The sequence below is a fragment of the Quercus suber genome, unplaced genomic scaffold (assembly GCF_002906115.3).
Source record: "Quercus suber isolate HL8 unplaced genomic scaffold, Cork oak 2.0 scaffold_102, whole genome shotgun sequence".
Lineage (NCBI taxonomy): Eukaryota > Viridiplantae > Streptophyta > Magnoliopsida > Fagales > Fagaceae > Quercus > Quercus suber.
The window spans coordinates 1074959-1093404 of record NW_027069567.1 but is presented as its reverse complement, the minus strand read 5'-3'; positions in this window follow the sequence as shown (position 1 = coordinate 1093404).

The following is an 18446-nucleotide window of genomic DNA, read 5'->3' as shown; positions in this document are numbered from 1 at the left end:
TAATAGAATGCTGAGCGGATTCGATACCTGACTACATGATGAACTAATTCAAATCAATTATATTCAAGCAAATATAAAAAATACAAAATCAATTCTAATTTTTTTTTACCCACTCATTTTGTTTTATTTAATAAAAACAATTATAAAGCGGGGAACTCACTGTTTCAATAAAAATCATACATAGCTTTATGTTTTTTCATAGAAACTTACTGTAATTAGTCTTCCTTTGTGAATTTTCTTAGAAAGCTACCATTATATCATGCAGAACTTTAAGAATTTTCTTGGAATGCTACTATCGTCAAGCATAGGAAATTGAGGAGGCACCATGTGGCGGTGTTGACTGTCGAGCCCTTTCACACCGAAAGAAAACCCTTTTTTGCATCAATGAAGATAAAGCTAATTTTCTTTGAACAATCACGCTCATGCATAAATACACACAACATTGCCTTTTGAGAAACAGAGCATGGCCGGAAAAAAACAGAGCCTACAAAGGCTATTATTTGTGGACAATAGACTAACACACACATCGTTACAACACTTAACCAAGACGACTATTTATAACAGATTCCAAAGGACCAGAGTGTTTAAATTCAACACATTTCAGAGAAAACTAAAAGAACGCTGAGCGGATCCGATACCTGACTACACGATGAACAAATTCAAATCAATTATATTCAAGCAAAGATAAGAAATAAAAAATCAATTCTAATTTTTTTTTACCCACACATTTTGTTTTATTTAATAAAAACTATGATAAAGCAAGGAACTTACTGTTTTTATAAAAATCATACATAGCTTTGCGTTTTTTCTAAGAAACTTACTGTAACTAGTCTTCCTTTGTGAATTTTCTTAGAAAGCTACCATTATATCATGCACAACTTTAAGAATTTCCTTCAAATGTTGCCGTTATCATGCATAGGAAAATGAGGAGGCACCATGTGGTGGTGCTGACTGTCGAGCCCTTTTGCCTAGAAAGAAATTCCTTTTTGCATCAATGAAGGTAAAGCAAATTTTCTTAGAGAAATTACGCTCATGCGTAAATACAGATATCTTTGCTTTTTGAGAAACAGAGCGTGGCTGGAAATAAACAGAGCCTACAAAGGCTATTTTATGTGGACAATAGACTAACACACACATCGTTACAACACTTAACCCAGACGACTGTTGTATAACAGATTCCAGAGGTTCAGAGGGTTTGAATTGAATACATTTCAGAGAAAAATAAATGAATGCTGAGTGGATTTGATACCTGACTACATGATGAACTAATTCAAATCAATTATATTCAAGCAAATATAAAAAATACAAAATCAATTCTAATTTTTTTTACCCACTCATTTTGTTTTATTTAATAAAGACAATGATAAAGCAAGGAACTTACTGTTGTAATAAAAATCATACATAGCTTTATGTTTTTTCAAAGAAACTTACTGTAACTAGTCTTCCTTTGTGAATTTTCTTAGAAAGCTACCGTTATATCATGCACAACTTTAAGAATTTTCTTGGAATGTTACCATTTTCATGCATAGGAAAATGAGGAGACACCATGTGGTGGTGTTGACTGTCGAGCCCTTTTGCACCGAAAGAGAACCCCTTTTGCGTCAATGAATATAAAGCTAATTTTCATAGAACAATCACGCTCATGCATAAATACACACATCTTTGCTTTTTGAGAAACAGAGCATGGCTGGAAAAAAACAGAGCCTACAAAGGCTATTATATGTGGACAACAGACTAACACACACATCATTACAACTCTTAACCAAGACAACTGTCATATAACAGATTCCAGAGGACCAGAGTGTTCATATTCAACACATTTCAGAGAAAAGTAAAGGAATGCTGAGTGGATCCAATACCTGACTACATGATGAACTAATTCAAATCAATTGTATTCAAGCGAATATAAAAAATACAAAATCAATTCTAATTTTTTTTTACCCACTCATTTTGTCTTATTTAATAAAAACAATGATAAAGCAAGGAACTTACTGTTGTAATAAAAATCATACGTAGCTTTATGTTTTTTCCAAGAAACTTACTGTAACTTGTCTTCCTTTGTGAATTTTCTTAGAAAGCAACTGCTGTATCATGCACAACTTTTAGAATTTTCTTGAAATGTTACCGTTATCATGCATAGGAAAGTGAGGAGGCACCATGTGGTGGTGTTGATTGTCGAGCCCTTTTGCACAGAAAGAAAACCCTTTCTGCGTCAATGAAGCAAAAGCTAATTTTCTTAGAACAATCACGCTCAAGCATAAATACACACATCTTAGCTTTTTGAGAAACAGAGCATGGTTGGAAAAAAAAGAGCCTACAAAATCTATTATTTGTGGACAACAGACTGACACACACATCGTTACAACACTTAACCAAGACGACTGTCGTATAACAAAATCCAGAGGACTATAGTGTTTAAATTCAACACATTTAAGAGAAAAATAAAAGAACGCTAAGTGGATCTGATACCTGACTACATGATGAACTAATTCAAATCAATTATATTCAAGCAAATATAAAAAATAAAAAATCAATTCTAATTTTTTTTATCCACTCATTTTGTTTTATTTAATAAAAACAATGATAAAGCAAGGAACTTACTGCTTTAATAAAAATCATACATAGCATTATGTTTTTTCAAAGAAACTTACTGTAACTAGTCTTCCTTTGTTAATTTTCTTAGAAAGCTACTGCTATATCATGCACAACTTTAAGAATTTTCTTGGAATGTTACCATTATCATGCATCAGAAAATGAGGAGGCACCATGTGGTGGTGTTAACTGTCAAGCCCTTTTGCACCGAAAGAAAACCCGTTTTGCGTCCATGAAGCTAAAGCTAATTTTCTTATAAAAATCACGCTCATGCCTAAATACTCACATCTTTGGTTTTTGAGAAATAGAGCATGGCTAGAAAAAAAACAATGCCTACAGAGGCTATTATATGTGGACAACAGACTAACACACACATCGTTACAACACTTAACCAAGACGACTGTTGTATAACAGATTCCAGAGGACCAGAGTGTTTAAATTCAACACATTTCAGAGAAAAATCAAAGAATGCTGAGTGGATCCGACACCTGACTACATGATGAACTAATTCAAATCAAATATATTCAAGCAAATATAAAAAATACAAAATAAATTCTTTTTTTTTTTACCCACTTATTTTGTTTTATTTAATAAAAACAATAATAAAGCAAGGAACTTACTGTTTTAATAAAAATCATACATAGCTTTGTGTTTTTTGAAAGAAACTTACTGTAACTAGTCTTCCTTTGTGAATTTTCTCAGAAAGCTACCATTATATCATGGACAACTTTAAGAATTTTCTTGGAATGTTACTGTTGTCATGCATAGGAAAATGAGGAGGCACCATGTGGTGGTGTTGACTTTCAAGTCATTTTTCAACGAAAGAAAACCCTTTTTGCATCAATGAAGCTAAAGCTAATTTTCTTAGAACAATCAATCTCATGCATAAATACACACATCTTTGCTTTTTGAGAAACCAAGCATGGCTGGAAAAAAACAGAGCCTACAAAGGCTATTATATGTTGACAACAGACTAACACACAGATCGTCACAACATTTAACCAAGACGACTGTCGTATAACAGATTCCAGAGGACCAGAGTGTTTAAATTCAACACATTTCAGAGAAAAATAAAAGAATGCTGAGTGGATCCGATACCTGACTACATGATGAACTATTTCGAATCAATTATATTCAAGCAAATATAAAAAATAAAAAATCAATTCTATTTTTTTTTTACCCACTCATTTTGTTTTATTTAATAAAAACATTGATAAAGCAAGGAACTTACTGTTTTAATAAAAATCATACATAGCTTTATCTTTTTTCAAAGACACTTACTGTAACTGGTCTTCCTTTGTGAATTTTCTTAGAAAGCTACCGTTATATCATCCACAACTTTAAGAATTTTCTTGGAATGTTACTGTTGTCATGCATAGGATAATGGGGAGGCACCATGTGGTGGTGTTGACTGTCGAGCCCTTTTGCACCGAAAGAAAACCCTTTTTGCATCAATGAAGCTAAAGCTTATTTTCTTAGAACAATCACGCTCATGCATAAATACACACATCTTTGCTCTTTGAGAAATAGAGCATTGCTGGAAAAAAAAAAAAAGAGCCTACAAAGGCTATTATATTTGGACAACAGACTAACACACACATTGTTACAACACTTAACGAAGGCGACTGTCGTATAACAGATTCCAGAGGACCAGAGTGTTTAAATTCAACACATTTCAAAGGAAAATAAAAGAATGCTGTGTGGATCCGATGCCTGACTACATGATGAAATAATTCAAATCAATTATATTCAAGCAAATATAAAAAATAAAAAAGCAATTCTAATTTTTTTTTATCCACTCATTTTGTTTTATTTAATAAAAACAATGATAAAGCAAGGAACTAACTGTTTTAATAAAAATCATACATAGCTTTATGTTTTTTCAAAGAAACTTACTGTAACTAGTCTTCCTTTGTGAATTTTCTTAGAAAGCTTCCGTTATATCATGCACAACTTTAAGCATTTTCTTGGAATGTTACTATTGTCATGCATAGGAAAATGAGGAGGCACCATGTGGTGGTGTTGACTGTCGAGCCCTTTTGCACTGAAAGAAAACCCTTTTTGCATCAATGAAGCTAAAGCTGATTTTCTTAGAACAATCTCGCTCATGCATAAATACACACATCTTTGCTTTTTGAGAAATAGAGCGTGGCTGGAAAAAAAAGAGCCTACAAAGGCTATTATATGTGGACAACAGACTAACACACACATCGTTACAACACTTAACCAAGACGACTGTCGTATAACAGATTCTAGAGGACCAGAGTGTTTAAATTCAACATTGTAGATAGGGAAAATTCCCAACTTATCACAAGCTGACACGTCACGCTACCAAGTCCACAAAATACAGCCAATTACAAAGCACCACATATTGCTGCTAGGTTTTACTATCACTACTCAGAAACCAACAGAAATTTGCCAAGTGTCATGCAAAGACCAATCACACATCAACATACGTGTAAACGATGACATAAGCAACCTCGCACGTGTAAGCGATGACACAATCAGTCTAGCACGTGTAAGCAATGACGTAAGCAAACCAATCAAGCTCTGCCACGTGTCACCAATCAAGCTCCGCCATGTGTCACTCATCCACCCCTAAACTCCTATAAATAGAAGCCTTCCTAAGGCATTTGAGAGGGCACCAAGCCATTTGAAGCACAAACAGCATGAGAGAAGATTCAGAAGTCCAGAAGCTCTACTGGAATCAAGCCCTGAAGCCTTCAGCAACTTCAAGAACTTCAACCCTCAAACACAAAGAACATTCGAAGCAGAATCATTTTAACTACCTGCCTAGATCTCAAAGTTCACTGGAATCAAGCTCAAAAGCCTCCAGAAACCTCAATAAACACAAATCAGTGAAGCTCTACGAATTCAACCCTCTAAAGCACCGAAGAACTTCCAACACAAACCTTCAAATACGAAGAACATTCAAAGAGGAATCATCCAAATCATATTCCTAGATCTCAAAGTTCACTGGAATCAAGCTCAAAAGCCTCCAGAAACCTCACAAACCACAAATCAATGAAGCTCTACGGATTCAAGCCTTTAAAGCCCTGAAGAACTTCCACCACAAATCTTCAAAGATGAAGAACGCACCAAGAACACGAAGAACGTACAAAGAACACTAAGAACAAAGAATTTCTAACAAGCCCATAGCCAGAGATTCATTGTAATTCTATTTCAAAGGTCTTCGATCCATTCTTTAGCCAAATTGAAGTATATTTGGTGTTCAAATCAAAATCACATTACCACAACTCCAATAAAGAAATCTTTCAAGGAGATCGAATCAGAGGATCACTCTTTTGTAATCACAGAGAATTGTACCACACATTCATCAATACAAAATCGTATTTGTGAAACTATTTTTCTTGTTTGACTCATTTCGAACCGAGAAATTTAGTCGTCCACAAATTCTGGCACGCTCGGTGGGACATCTCTGCCTCTCATCTCATTCTTCTTCAAAGAAAGAAATCTACATCATCTTGCTACCAACTTCAATGGCCACTAGCAAGAACATCGAAGCTTCAACAACAGCTACTTCAGTTAGACTTGGTATGGTTACCACCAACAACTACATTGGTGCAATCAATTGTAGCCAACCTAAAGCTCATAATCAACTTCAATCTCGACCAACCAAGGAAGCCAAGGTCCAAACAATCATCTCCTTAGACCCTCTTACAAGAAACAAGGTCATCAACAAGGATATCTCCACCTTGGAACACCTCAAGTATGGAGGCAAATCCCCTTCTTCCTTCACAAGAAGTTGGTTGCACGATTTCTCTCCCATAAAAAGGAACCCAAAAGATGAGATTTCACGTGCCCACTTCAAATCACTTTCTTCTCCATCATCTTGGGAAGTTGTGTTAGTCATGATGACTAACACCTCTACCATGGAAGAAAAGATGGCTGAAATGGAACAAAGGATCATCCTTCTCACAAAATCACTTGAAGAAAAGGACGTCAAAATTGCAACCCTAATGAACAAGCTGGAGGTAGAAGATTCAGGTGAATCAAGTCATGGCCCTGAGCGCCCACCTGGCTTCACCTCGAAAGGAGAAAACGCTAGGGTTGATAAGGGAAAAGGAGGTGAAGGCACTTCTCAACACGGACATTCCACCTCAATGGCTTCGATATCTGTCCAACAATTGCAGGACATGATAACGAACACCATTCGAGCACAATATGGAGGTCCTTCTACAAGTTCTCTCATATATTCGAAGCCTTATACAAAGTGCATCGATAATATGAGGATGCCAAATGGGTATCAACCCCCCAAGTTCTTACAATTTGATGGCAAAGGAAACCCTAAGCAACACATTGCTCATTTTGTAAAAACTTGTGAGAACGCAGGAACTCAAGGAGGCCTCATTGTAAAGCAATTTGTCCGTTTGCTCAAAGGGAATGCGTTTGACTGGTATACAGACTTAGAACCCGAGTCAATCGACAGTTGGCAACAACTTGAAAGGGAGTTCCTCAACCGATTCTACAGTACATGACGCACGGTAGGCATGATGGAGCTTACCAATACCAAACAATGGAAGGATGAGCCCGTCGTTGATTATATCAATCGGTGGCATTCTTTGAGTCTAGATTGCAAGGATAGACTTTCTGAAATTTCTGCTGTAGAGATGTGCATCCAAGGCATGCATTGGGGACTTCTTTACATCCTTCAAGGGATAAAGCCTCGAACATTTGAAGAGTTAGCAACTCGTGCGCATGACATGGAGCTAAGCATTGCTAGCCATAGAAATACAAAACCTCCCATACTTGAGGAAAGCGTAAAGGAAGTAAGGATGAATGATAGGAATGCAAAAGTTAGCCCCAAAGACCCAATGGTTGTTAACACTGCCGAAATCAAGGTTCCAAGAAGATGAGCAAATGCAAATGAAAAACGACTTGAAGGATGGCAAAAGAATGAGGTGCGTCGCCTGACTTTTAAGGAACGTGAGCAAAAAGTATATCCATTCCCCGATGAAGATATGCCAAACATCTTAGAACAATTATTGCAATTGAAGCTAATTGAATTGCCAGAATGTAGGCGACCAGAAGACATAGGGAAAGTTGATGACCCTAACTACTGCAAATATCATCGCATCATTGGCCACCCAATCCAAAAATGCTTCGTCTTCAAAGAACAAATCATGAAACTCTAAAGAAAACAAGATTGATCTAGACTTCAATGAAGTTGTCGGGTCAATCCATGTCACCGTTGCTTGTGATGTACTTCCAACTCTCAGGCAGGGGGCAAACACCATTGGAGCTTACAAATTGATTGATAATAATGGCATAAGGATCAGCCCCATCAATGGGAAGTTCCTTAAACACTTCTACGCTTAAACATCGAGGATTGCTCCTTGGCAAGAGCTTAAACTACCCATTGTAGCACTGCGAGAGTATATGATGTCTTCCCAATACCTTTGAAAGCACACCAATAAGGAGAAATTAATCCCACTCTATGTCACCAATTGCTAGTGTGGCGTAGTGGTTGGATGCCCATGTCGCCCTTAAGGGGTCTTGGGTTCGATTAGTGGTGATACCCACTATTACACACTGAGCCCTCCTTTTTGCAAAAAATCATCAAAAAAAAAAAAAAAAAACTTTCGAATTACGTAATGACTTGATCCCTCTTGAGGGTATGTAGGCAACTTGGTATTATTTACTAAGTTCAGTCACATGAAAAGAAGAAGGATTGCCAGTCTAGCTTGATGAGTTTTTCAAAGGTCGTCAATATGCTTTTGAGATCCCTTTGATTGGCAGACATTGCTTAAAATCAGTCAATTGCTCACTATATGATGCTCGAAGATCATTGTGGTAGAAAATGACAACTGCAAAGAATTGAGAATGAAGTATGCATGGCATTGCCCCTCTTCTATGGACATCCTCCCACGTCTCTAAAGTATGCTTTGCATCACTTATCTCTTGAGGGCATCTTCTTGTACCTTGCAAGTCTAAGTTACATCGTCTCTCTTCTAGGTTGTGCCACTTCACAACTCCGAAATTTGAACCACATCATCTCCCTTCTGAGTGATGCTATTTCACATCATGTCTCTAAAATTTGGACAACGCCACCTTCCTCCAGCATCTGAAGATAGTGTTGCGTCATCTCTCCTCTAAGGGCATGTTCATGCAATGTTGAAGTCTTGGTGGCATTCTTCTTGAAACTTCAAGGTTTCGTTGGCATCTCCAAAGTCTTAATGAGAAATCCTTACATCTTCAAAGTCTTGTTGGCATCTCTGAAATCTTGATATTTGGCTAAAGTGCTATGTAGCCTTGATGTCTGAGCTATATTGCTTCTAAAAATTGGTGCTAATGCAGCTTCATTATAAAGGCCATTGTTGGTGCAACTTTAATGCAAGTGCAAGTGTCAATATGGCTTCATAAAAAAAAAAATGAATATTGGCATGGCTACGGTGCAAGTGAAGTGTTGACGTGGCTTCATGTTAAAAAGACTTCATTAAAAAAGACAAGTGCAAATTTGCTTCAGTAGACAAAGTAATGGTGATGCTTCAATGCAAATGCAAGAATTGGCACCGCTTCATGACAAAGATAAGTGGTGATGCGACTTCGACGCAAAGAAAGATATGGATGCAGCCTCAATGCAAATGCAAACTTTGCGCGGCTTCATGATAAGAACAATTGGTGTGGCTACGTTGCAAAGACAAGTGTGGAACACGTTCATGCAAAGACAAGTGCTAGCATAGTTTCATTAACGACCAGCATTAGTATTGCTTCATTGTCAACACCAGAGCCAATACGACTTCAAAGACAAGTCTCGGCAATATCATTGTTGCCTAGCTGAATATCCTTATGGAAACGTCGTTGCAAAGACGAATATCACTAAAAGATTGTTGTTGCAGGAAAAGAATATAACAACATGAAGGCATACGTCACTGCAAGAATGTTGCTATGCAAAGCCACTAAATGAAAGCAAACATATCTATGAGAACGTCAGTGTAAAGTTTGATGTCAAAACCCAAAGATCAAGAAAACTGTGCTGCAAAACAAAAACAAAGAACTTGTCACAAGAAAATCTCATAGCACATATTAAAAAAAAAAAAAAATTCTTGAAAGCAGGAGAAGAAAGCTGAAGGTCGAGCATGTGCCTCAGTGATGAAGGAAGGCAAATAACATGCCTTTATATACAAAACTTCTGAGATAGCTGGCAAGAAAAATGAAGAAAGTTAGCAAACCATTAAATGATTCCACCAACCGGCCAGTGGAAAGAACTACATTCACATTTCAGAAATGTGAAAACAATTGAAATTCAAAGTCAAATTTTGCAGACTCAAATGCACTAAAAGTCAGGGAAGTCTGCACCAAATTTTGAAATGAAAGAGGATATTCAGCCATAGAGACAGAAGATGATGGCTCACTATCTCACAAGTCTGAATCCTGGCACCATCCTGTCAGGGCGGCCACCGCCAAAGCAAACCAAAAAAGGCCATAAGTCCAACAAAGACCCGTGGCTTTCTCATTCAGAATTGTGAAAATCCAGACATCATTTCACAAGACTGACCCTACAGAAATCTCAAACGGCCCTCGATCTAAAAAATCCAGAAAAATCATTCTTAAAGGAGCTACCACGCGCCGCCATAAGCTTTCGATGACCAACGGCCTAGTCCTTCAAATCTGTGCAAATCTGCCCACAAATTAAGAAAACAGGAACCGCCACTAGATCCAGCGGCCTTTTCTCTACAAAACCTGAAAATTTCAGGCCCAAACAATGAGCCACGCGCCGCCACGCGTAACCAGAAGCTCCGGCGGTCATTGCCTCGATTGCACGCGCCTCCAGCAGAATAGACGCGTTTCTACGCGCCACGCGCCTCACACGCGCACCTTTACTCTATGACGTCATGATGATGTCATCTTCCACTACCCGGTTTGACCTGGACCAAGCCAGAAATCTGACCTGGTCCGAACCGCTAAAAAAAAGAAAATGCTTTGACCGAGTGGACCTTTGACTTTGACCAAAAAGTCAAAATTTTCAAGACGGACCTGTCCCACTCAATTTTTCGAGTACATTCCGATTTTGGGATCCGTTTCTCCATTCGAAGCTCGAAAATTGTGCAAACGCCCAATTTTCAGAAAGTTGACTTTTGCAAAAATTTTGACCAAAAGTCAAAATTTTTAAGATGGACCTATCTTGCTCAATTTTTTGCGTACATTCCAATTTTGGAGTCCGTTCCATCATTTGAGACTCGAAAATTGCACAAATGACTCAATTCCAAGGTAGTTGATTTTTGTGTTGAGGTCTTCCCAAAGTCAAGATTTTCAAGCCAAACTTGTCTTGCTCAGTTTTTCGCGACTTGGAAATCACCAATCTGATCCACATCTCCGAAGTACTGACAGTGTCCAAAACTTAAGCTCCCAAGATCAAAACTTGAGATTCATCCATTTGGTTTGGATCCCTTCAGGGTTATTCTCCAGACCCCATCAAGGCTTCCCTTTCAAAGTACAGATGAACTCTCACAAGTGTGTCTTGAACTTGAAATTACATCGGGTCACCCGTCCAACCTACCATTCCCGTTCGGTGCCTACCAGTCTCCAATCTACTATCCCTTTTCTGGTGCCAAACATTCCCACCTACCATTTGGTACCTACCAGTCGGGAATCTACCATTCTCACCAGAAATTCACCAACTGCCATTCTCAATTACCCATCTACCATTCTTCGTCTCTCCACTATAAATAGAAGGGCCGGATTCATCAAGAACTCATTAAGAAAAACACACTAAGTCATGAAATGAAGATTTTCCTATTTCAAATTTTCAAGTCCTCCTTCTCACAGCCATTTCTCACTATGGCTTCATCATTCTCAACACTTAGCAACCAATATTGCTTCATAATCAGTTTGAAATCAACCCTTTCATGGTTCGGTAGAAACCCTCTGCACAATATCATTGTAGTTTTGAGATCCAAACAAATTTTGTTTCTCCACTTAACGACCACAGTTGTCCATAAAATTACTCATAACAAGGTCTGCACTATGGTTCCATGCTTCCTCAGATTTGGTTGGCTAGGAAATCCAAGTCCAGCTGATACACCTGTTCCTAGGCTCAGGGATTTTGTAATCTCTCTCCAATTGCTTGGTCTTCCAGCAAAGGCAGTGATTTGGAACAAACAGCAACTTGGCTGGTTTCTAAGACCAGAATCACAAGTTAGCTCCATCTTTCATTTTTTTTTTTTTGTGCTTTTCCAACAAGAAGCAGTAAATGAAGATGGTAAAAAGTGTTGGGGTATCCTACAAATTGTCTTTCATCCAACACTTGAAACAACCTTCAAGGCACCAGCTTATCAGAGTTCAGCCTTTGGAGCTGGTAAATGGTTACCAGAGCCTTATTCCATGTCCCCACCACTATGGGACTCAAAGGTCATCGTTGCTGGTACCTCAAAATACACTTTCTGGAATTACTCCAACTTAAATCTAGCTTGAAGTATTTCATAAGGTACTCTTCTGAAATTACTTCAACTTAATGTCCGTCAGCATGGTCCCATCACACACCCACATTCAATGACTTACTGCCGAACCTCATATAGCATGCAGTCAGTCCCATATCCAAAGTTGTACTTCCTAGAAACATCTACACTAGAAGGGCCCCAACATACAGGGCCAGCACCATGGTGGCGTGTGTTTCACCCATTCACTTTGCTTCATCCCCGTCTTCTTCACCACCCTCATCAGCATCCCCAGAATCCATAAACTTCTGAAATTACCTCAACTTAACCTAAGTGATGCGATAACACATGCACATTCAACCACATTCCCATATGGCCTCGCCGTAATCCGAAGTATACTCTTCTGAGATAACTTCACCAGAAGTTCTTAAAAACACGAGGCTAGCCCCATGACTTTGCATGCTATACCAAGCCACCATCCCCGCATCTTCCCCATCTTCTACACCCTGTGATCGCCGCCAACGATCCAAAATATTCTTCTGGAATTACCTCAGCTTAACCTCTGCTGAAATGATTTGATCTTACAAGTACATCCAACTTCTTGCAAATAACTTTCAGCTTCACCAAGCCACTCCGAGTACCATGGAACACTCTTCTGAAATTACTTCGACTTAACCTCTACTGAGAAGGCTCGGTCATACAAGTACATTCAAATACAGGCAGACCCCTTTTCGGTCTTATCAAAGCCTTTCATATGGGTGGGTCTACTCTTCGAAAATTATCTCCTGCTGAAAGCTCCACCACCTTCAACTACTTCATTTAAAGAGCCAAGTGCAAAAAAATCTATTTTCGAAACTCATTCCCACACCACACTCTGAAACTGTGTGCGTGAACGAGTCTCGAGGGGGCATTTGTAGACAGGGAAAATTTCCGATCTATCACAAGCTGACACGTCACACTACCAAGTCCACAAAATACAGCCAATTACAAAGCACCACATATTGCTGCTAGGTTTTACTATCACTACTCAGAAACCAACAGAAATTTGCCAAGTGTCATGCAAAGACCAATCACACATCAACACACGTGTAAGTGATGACATAAGCAACCTCGCACGTGTAAGCGATGACACAATCAGTCTAGCATGTGTAAGAGATGATGTAAGCGAACCAATCAAGCTCTGCCACGTGTCACCAATCAAGCTCCACCATGTGTCACTCATCCACCCCTAAACTCCTATAAATAGAAGCCTTCCTAAGACATTTGAGAGGGCACCATGCCATCTGAAGCACAAACAGCATCAGAGAAGATTCAGAAGTCCAGAAGCTCTACTGGAATCAAGCCCTGAAGCCTTCAGCAACTTCAAGAACTTCAACCCTCAAACATGAAGAACATTCAAAGCAGAATTATCCAAACTACCTACCTAGATCTCAAAGTTCACTGGAATCAAGCTCAAAAGCCTCCAGAAATCTCAATAAACACAAATCAGTGAAGCTCTACGGATTCAACCCTCTAAAGCACCGAAGAACTTCCAACACAAACCTTCAAATACGAAGAACATTCAAAGAGGAATCATCCAAATCATATTCCTAGATCTCAAAGTTCACTGGAATCAAGCTCAAAAGCCTCCAGAAACCTCACAAACCACAAATCAATGAAGCTCTACGGATTCAAGCCTCTAAAGCCCTGAAGAACTTCCACCACAAATCTTCAAAGATGAAGAACGCACCAAGAACACGAAAAACAATGAATTTCTAACAAGCTCATAGCCAGAGATTCATTGTAATTCTGTTTCAAAGGTCTTCGATCCATTCTTCAGCCAAATTGAAGTATATTTGGTGTTCAAATCAAAATCACATTACCACAACTCCAATCAACAAATCTTTTAAGGAGATCGAATCAGAGGATCACTCTTTTGTAATCACAGAGAATTGTACCACACATTCATCGATACAAAATCGCATTTGTGAAACTATTTTACTTGTTTGACTCATTTCGAACCGAGAAATTTAGTCGTCCACAAACACATTTAAGAGAAAAATAAAAGAATGCTGAGTGGATCCGATACCTTACTACATGATGAACTAATTCAAATCAATTATATTCAAGCAAATATAAAAAATTAAAAATCAATTCTAATTTTTTTTTACCCACTCATTTTGTTTTATTGAATAAAAACAATGATAAAGCAAGGAACTTATTAATAAAAATCATACATAGTGTAACACCCCGACCCAATTTTATAATTAACTTGTGTTCAAGTGATTAATTATTATTTTAAGCCAATTTATTTCAATAATTAGTATAAGAGTATTTAATAAACATATTATTTTATAATACCTTTGAATAAGAATTATAAAGATTATAAATAATTGAAATGACTATTTGTATTATAAATATATATATTAAAACTATATTAAGTGGTTAAGTTATGAGATATATGTATAGATATATATATATATATATATATATAGTTGTTGGTGTTTTAACTATGTTGAATATAATTGATTTGTATTAGTTCATCATGTAGTTAGGTATCAGATCCACTCAGCATTCTTTTATCTTTGTCTGATATGTGACGAATTTAAACACTCTGGTCCTCTGGAATTTTTTATAGGACAGTCGTCCTAGTTAAGTGTTGTAACGAAATGTGTGTTAGTCTTTTGTCCACATATAATAGCCTTTGTAGACTCTGTTTTTTTCCATCCATGCTCTGTTTTTCAAAAAGCAAAGATGTGTGTATTTATGCATGAGCGTGATTGTTCTAAGAAAATTAGCTTTAGCTTCATTGATGCAGAAAGGGTTTTCTTTCAGTGCAAAAGGGCTCGACAGTCAACACCACCACATGGTGCGTCCTAATTTTCCTATGCATGATAATGGTAACATTCGAAGAAAATTCTTGAAGGTGTGCATGATATAACGGTAGCTTTCTAAGAAAATTCATAAAGGAAGACTAGTTACAGTAAGTTTCTTTGAAAAAACAAAAAGCTATGTATGATTTTTATTAAAACAGTAAGTTCCTTGCTTTATCATTGTTTTCATTAGATAAAACAAAATCAGTGGGTAAAAAAAATTAGAATCGATTTTTTATTTTTTATATTTGCTTGAATATAATTGATTTGAATTAGTTCATCATGTAGTCAGGTATCGGATCCACTCAGCATTCTTTTATTTTTCTCTGAAATGTGTTGAATTTAAACACTCTGGTCCTCCGGAATCTGTTATAGGATAGTCGTCTTGGTTAAGTGTTATAACGATGTGTGTGTTAGTCTGTTGTCCACATATAATAACCTTTGTAGGCTCTATTTTTTTCCAACCATACTCTGTTTCACAAAAACCATAGATGTGTGTATTTATGCATGAGCGTGATTGTTCTAAGAAAATTAGGTTTTGCTTCAATGACGCAAAAATGGTTTTCTTTCAATGCAAATGGGCTCGACAGTCAAAACCACAACATGGAGCCTCCTCATTTTGCTATGCGTGAAAACAGTAATATTACAAGAAAAATGTTAAAGTTCTGCTTGATATAACGGTAGCTTTCTAAGAAAATTGACAAAGGAAGACTAGTTACAGTAAGTTTCTTTCATAAAACATAAAGCTGTGTATGATTTTTAGTAAAACAGTAAGTTGCTTGCTTTATTATTGTTTTTATTAAATAAAACAAAATGAGTGCGTAAAAAAAATTAGAATAGATTTTTTATTTTTTATCTTTTCTTGAATATAATTGATTTGAATTAGTTCATCGTGTAGACAACTATTGGATCCACACAGCATTCTTTTATTTTTCTCTTCATTTTGTTGAATTTAAACACTCTGGTCCTCTGGAATCTGTTATATGACAGTCGTCTTGGTTAGGTGTTGTAACGATGTGTGTGTTAGTCTGTTGTCCACATATAATAGCCTTTGTGGGCTCTATTTTTTTTCCGGCCATGCGCTGTTTCTCAAAACGCAAACATGTGTGTATTTATGCATGAGCGTGATTGTTCTAAGAAAATTAGCTTTAGCTTCATTGATGCAAAAAGGGTTTTCCTTCGGTGCAAGAGGTCTCGACAGTCAACACCCCCACGTGGAGCCTCGTCATTTTCCTACGCATGACAAAAGTAACTTTCCAAGAAAATTCTTATAGTTGTGCATGACATAACGGTAGCTTTCTAAGAAAATTCACAAAGGAAGACTAGTTACAGTAAGTTTCTTTGAAAAAACATAACACTACATATCATTTTTATTAAAACAGTAAGTTCGCTGCTTTATCATTGTTTTTATTAAATAAAACAAAATGAGTGGGTAAAAAAATTTAGAATTGATTTTGTATTTTTTATATTTGCTTGAATATAATTGATTTGAATTTTGTTCATCATGTAGTCAGGTGTCGGATCCACTCAGCATTCTTTTATTTTTCACGGATATGTGTTGAATTTAAACAATCTGGTCCTCTGGAATCTGTTATATGACAGTCGTCTTGGTTAGTTGTTGTAACGATGTGTGTGTTAGTCTGTTGTCCACATATAATAGCCTTTGTAGACTCTGTTTTTTTTCGGCCATGCTATGTTTCTCAAAAAGCAAAGAAGTGTGTATTTATGCATGAGCGTGATTGTTCTAAGAAAATTAGCTTTAGCTTCATCTACGCAAAAGGAGTTTTCTTTCGGTGCAAAAGGGCTCGACAATCAACACAACCACATGGTGCCTCCTGATTTTCCTATGCATGATAACGGTGACATTCCAAGAAAATTCATAAAGTTGTGCATGATATAACGGTAGCATTCTAAGAAAATTCACAAAGGAAGACATGTTACAGTAAGTTTCTTTCAAAAAACGTAAAGCTATGGATGATTTTTCTTAAACTAGTAAGTTCCTTGCTTTATCATTGTTTTTACCAAATAAAACAAAATGTGTGGGTAAAAAAAAATTAGAATTTATTTTGTATTTTTTATATTTGCTCGAATATAATTGATTTGAATTAGTTCATCGTTTAGTCAGGTGTCGGATCCACTCAGCATTCTTTTATTTTTCTCTGAAATGTGTTGAATTTAAACACTCTGGTCCTCTAGAATCTGTTATATGACAGTCGTCTTGGTTAAGTGTTGTAACAATGTGTGTGTAGTTTGTTGTCCAGATATAATAGCCTTTGCAGACTCTGTTTTTTTCCAGCCATGCTTTGTTTCTCAAAAAGCAAAGATGTGTGTATTTATGCATGAGCGTGATTTTTCTAGGAAAATTAGCTTTAGCTTCATTGACGCAAAAAGGGTTTTCTTTCGGTGCAAAAGGGCTCGACGGTCAACACCCCCACATGGTGCCTCCTCATTTTCCTATGCATGATAACGGTAACATTCCAAGAAAATTCTTAAAGTTGTGCATGATATAACGGTAGCTTCCCAAGAAAATTCACAAAGGAAGACTAGTTACTATAAGTTTCTTTGAAAAAACATAAAGCTGTGTATGATTTTTATTAAAACAGTAACTTCCTTGCTTTATCGTTGTTTTTATTAAATAAAACAAAATCAATGGGTAAAAAAAATTAGAATTGATTTTTTATTTTTTATATTTGCTTGAATATAATTGATTTGAATTGGTTCATCATGTAGTCAGGTATCGGATCCAGTCAGCATTCTTTTATTTTTCTCTGAAATGTGTTGAATTTAAACACTCTGGTCCTCTGGAATCTGTTATACGACAGTTGTCTTGGTTAAGTGTTGTAACGATGTGTGTGTTAGTCTGTTGTCCACATATAATAGCCTTTGTAGCCTCTGTTTTTTCCCAGCCATACTCTGTTTCTCAAAAAGCAAAGATGTGTGTATTTATGCTTGAGCATGATTGTTCTAAGAAAATTAGCTTTAGCTTCATTGATGCAAAAAGGGTTTTCTTTCGATGCATAAGGGCTTGACAGTCAACACCACCACATGGTGTCTCCTCATTTTCCTATGCATGATAACGGTAACATTCCAAGAAAATTCTTAAAGTTGTGCATGATATAACGGTAGCTTTCTAAGAAAATTCACAAAGGAAGACTAATTACAGTAAGTTTCTTTGAAAAAACATAAAGCTACGTATGATTTTTATTAAAACAGTAAGTTCCTTGCTTTATCATTGTTTTTATTAAATAAAACAAAATCAGTGGATAAAAAAAAATAGTATTGATTTTTTAATTTTTATATTTGCTTGAATATAATTGATTTAAATTAGTTCATCATGTAGTTAGGTATCGGATCCACTCTGCATTCTTTTATTTTTCTCTGAAATGTGTTGAATTTAAACACTCTGGTTCTCTAGAATCTGTTATACGACAGTCGTCTTAGTTACGTGTTGTAACGATGTGTATGTTAGTCTGTTGTCCACATATAATAGCCTTAATAGGTTCTGTTTTTTTCCAGCCATGCTCTGTTTCTCAAAACGCAAAGATGTGTGTATTTATGCATGAGCGTTATTGTTCTAAGAAAATTAGCTTTAGCTTCATTTATT